We start from the raw sequence: 4,660 nt of genomic DNA on the forward strand, positions 1-4,660 counted from the left end.
ACCAGAATGCCCTTGGTCACAACCACATTCCTATGGAGCTCCAGGAATCTGGTATAAGAAGGAGCAGAACCAGGGGGCCCAGGAGCTTCACACCCACCTCAATCAGAACAGCTCTGCTTTTGCTTTTGTGAGCTTTGGTTTTGAATAAACAGTTTGCGATCTGCTGTGTAAGTCTTGATGAATTTTTACAGGTGAATATAGCCGTGGAACAAACTCCCGGTTTGAGATGCAGTAAATTATTTCATGTTAGAATCCTCTTTCCTGTCTTCTCCTAGTAAATACACCCTGAAAAGTAACCATTCTTCCAACTTCTACTACTATAGAATGGTTTCTTCATGATTTTGAACTCTGTGTTAAGGGACTCATCAGTATGTACTCATTTCTGCTAATGTCTCTAACTTTTTGGGTGTTGTTTATTCATTTTTGTGCATAACTGTCCCAGTTACGATGCATAACAAATCATCCCAAAACTCAGTAGCATGACACAAGCCCACCTACTGTACTTATAGATTCAGGACTTTGGACAGAGCACAGTCTGGCAGGCTTATCTCCACTCTGCAAAACCTGAGGTTCAGCTGAAAGGCTGTTTTTCTACAATCACATGCCTGGTGGTTAATTCTGGTTGCCAGCTGAGATATGAGCTCCCACATGAGGTGTCTTCATGTGAGTTGGGATTCCTCATAATATGGTGTCTGAGTTTCAAAACTGAGTGTTCTGAGGGAGTAAGAGAGCAAAGCAGAAGTTAAATTTCCTTTTACTACCTAGCTTCCAACTGGGAAGTCACACAGAATAACTTCCACTGCATTAAATTGGTCAAGGCAACTACAAAACTTTGTCTAGGTTCAAGGAAAGAAAAAACAAAACTTTACCTTTCAATGGAAAAGTACTAATGTCCTAAGTGTTTTGTCTTGTTTTAAAATGTCCATTTATTTATTTTAGAGAGAGAGCAAGAGAGAGAGAGAGAGAGAGAGAGAGCAAGTATGAGTGGGGAAGAGAGGCAGAGGGAGAGAGAGAGAATCCTAAGCAGGCTCCATACTGAGCAAGGAGCCTGACACGAGTCTTGATCTCACAATCCTGGGATCATGACCTGAGCTGATATCAAGAGTAGGACACTCAACCAACTGAGCCACCCTGGTGCCCCTATTGATGTCTTATTGTAAGAAATGTGTGTGGGATGGAATATATGTTGGTAATTCCTGATGTACGTTTTCTTCTAGTTTAGGTGCTATAAATAAATCTAGATAAAACATCATTGTATATATTTTTTGATACACATTCATTTCCATTGACTATATATTATGTTGAATGGCATTGTTCAGTCATGGAGTTTGGGTATACCATGTTTAATAATTAGCACTAAAAATTTTCCATAGCATTCTGACAGATCTACACTTCTACTGGCCATATATAATGAGGTCACTCCACATCCTGATTATTGCAAGTGAAATAAGAAGCTAGTTAGTGAGTTGGGGACAGATTTTAGGGAGCCCTGCATCCATGACTTGGGGGCTCAGACTTTTTCCTGCAAAGTCAAGGGTTTTAAGCTGGAGGTCTATAGGACAAGCCTATAGATGTACTTTACATGCAAGAACTATGCTGGTGTTGCTGTTACTTTTAACTGATTTTGAATACCTTAGATTGACCATAACTCACTTTCCCATGTTCCAAGATAGTTACTACTCTATACCAGGTCCCATCTCAGAATTATCCACTTTGCTTCAGAAAGCATTTATTTTTAAAGTCCCCAAGTTAGCAAAATTAAATACTGTATTGTTGAGGATATAAATGCACATGTATAGTGTAAGTGTATTTTTAAAAGAGCAGGAGGATAATAAATTCAAAATTCAGACTGAAACTTGCCTTTGGCAGAAAGCAGAAAGGATGGGTTGGGCGGTAGCTTTCCTGTTGACTCATTGGTATTGTCATGCTGTAGTTATTATTTGGGTAATATGTTCATGGTGACTTTTTTTCTTTTTGCCTTATTGTTTACACATATTACACAAATCCTTTGTATGTGTGTTTGTATATGTATATGCCTTCATCATTCAGCCATTTTGTCTGACAACGGTCAGGTATATAAGCATAAATTATTGCATAATAAAAAACTAGGCCTTGTATTTCTCTGATACAATTTGTGTGTGTTGTATAGTGTGATCTGGGTGGGGGAGGGGAATCTGTGGATATGAGAGACATAACAAGATGAAAAGGAAGAGAGACATACAAAACCCCTTTTAGTATAAATGGGCATATTCTGTCGTTTCCTTAGGACTGGGCTGTTCATTTAATTAAACCTGGATTTTTTCCAAAATGAAATATTTGAGGACAAAACACTTAAGGGTGTTGGATGCTGGAAATATGCCCAGATCTGGATGAAAGCAACTCAGAAAGAGGGTGAGAACAGGCAGGAGGGGAGCAGTGGTGGCTGAGGGGACCATTTACAGTAATTTACGGCTCTGCTATTTTTTCATAAAGGCCCATTCCCAAATGGAGGCTCCAACTTTGAGCCCTTCGTGTTGCCATTTTCCACAGGGAGTTTGAAGCAAATGGTTATCATGGATGCATTATGCCTGTGTACTTCAGGCATTTTCAACCCATTTCTGCTTTCACGTAGCAGATGCTTAATGTGTACTGAGCAGAAGTCAGATACCATCTTTAAACCTCACAACTAACATTCCTATGAAGTTTGTGCTGTTGTCCATATTTTACAGACGGGAAGATTGAGTCTCGGAGATGTTCAGTAGCTTACTGATGGGGAGGGTGGCGTTTCCAAGGGCAGCCATAGCAAGAGTCCATGTGTTTTTCTGACAGTGTGACCCAGCACTCCCCCCATCCACAGGAACGGTGTGTGACCCTCTTCTTGAAACTTGGTGGATATTTGTAGCTGCCTTGACCAGTGCACTGTAGGGAAGTTGACCCTATGTGGCTTAGGGTCGTGAAATAAAATGACGTTGGCTCCTTGCTCTCTTCCTTGAGATACTTGCTCTTGGAAGTCAGCCAGAATGCAGTGAGAAAATCCAGGCTATGTGGAGAGTCCATGTGGGGGAGTCCCTGCCGACAAGTCCAGCTGAGGCCCTCATCAACAACCAGCCCCAGCTGAGAGATATGCAGCGCAAATCCTTCAGAGAAGCGTCTCAGCCACATCTGATTGCACTTGAATGGGAGACCACGAGTGAGAGTCTTTGAGTCCAGTTGGCCACTACCCATGAGAAGCAGCAATACTACTATGAGATGATGATGAGGACGGTAAATTATTGGGTTTTGTTTGTTGTTGCACTCAATGTGGAGTGGTTTCTTCAGTAGCCACAGATAACTGAATCTCCCAGTAAGCCTGCGGTCTGAGCCCTGGGCTCAGAAGCTCACACTCATTCGTATTATGAAAGATGGCATCGTGCCTCTAAGCAAATGACCATTTTCTTGTTTACAATTCCTTACAGTTCTGTAGATAGCCCTGAGATTTTTGTTAATCAGATTTCATCTTTCTTCTTTTCACTTCTGAAATTCTAGACCCATTATCCCAGGTACAATGATCTATCTCAAGGCGCTCCGAGTCTGGTGAAACAGACAGACATATAGACAAATTGCTGGAAAGCATGAGGGTCAAGGCAGATGACGGTGGGACACGCCATAGGGACACCAGGGAAAGGCGACATCAGTGAGGGCGGCTGGCAAGACGAAAGCATCCTGAAGAAGGGGTGGGCTGACGAATACTGGAAGAAGTAAATTGAATTGAAGGCAAGGGAAAAAAATCCCCCAAAAGGTGGCATGAATCTTGCAAAGGGAGAGAACTAAACAATAGTTTAGTGCATTGAAAGAACGAATTTCCCAGCATGATCGCAGTGGCACTTGAGGCCCGGCGTGGTGGGAGTCGCGGGCACAGAGGGCTGGCCCAACCTCCCGTGGAGCGAGGCATGCCATCTTTGGGACTGGGGTCTAACAGCACCACATGCGGGGTGTAGTGGAAAGACAGTCTGTCTTGCATGTGAATCAGCTACTAAAAAATAGCTTTGCAAGTCTGTCCTCCGATATTCTCCTTCTGTAATTCTGGGTCGGTGTCTAGGAATTCTGAATAAAAAGGAAAAAAGCCTCAACTGACCATACTGGTATGCAGCTGTATTAGGGGAGACTGCTGAGGCTGATGGGGTCCGCTGAGGGATTTGGGGGTGCTGGGGGATAGAGTGGGGCTGTGTGCCTGGAATGGTCTTTCATCGAGCAGTCAGGACAGGGAGAGAGAAGGAGGAGTGCTGGGGCTGGAGGCAGGGAGACCAGTCAGGAGGCTGTGGACAGTCCGGGTGAGAGCTGGGGAGAGGCAGCCGGGCAGCGAGCGTGCTGGCAGGAGCAGAGTTCCAGAACAGGCGGGGCTGGTGACTGGCAGTCGGGAGAGAGGGAGAGGGAGCAGTTAGGGATGATGAGCGGTGTGGGCTCTGAGATGGTGCACGTTGGGGCTGTCAGCTGGGATGAAGAGTGACAGAATAGGTACACAGAAAGCCCCAACTGTGGGGGCGCAGGAACTGTTCTCACTGCATGCAAGATAATGATCCGTATTCAAAGAAATAGAAATGAAATTAATGACAGGCCAGGGAAAGATTCTTCCGGCTCCTGAAACAGATACATGATTTATATTGGTAATAAAAAAAGGAAGATTCTTGAATATAAAAAAAAA

Source organism: Panthera onca, chromosome F2 (genome assembly GCF_046562875.1).
Source record: "Panthera onca isolate mPanOnc1 chromosome F2, mPanOnc1 haplotype 2, whole genome shotgun sequence".
Lineage (NCBI taxonomy): Eukaryota > Metazoa > Chordata > Mammalia > Carnivora > Felidae > Panthera > Panthera onca.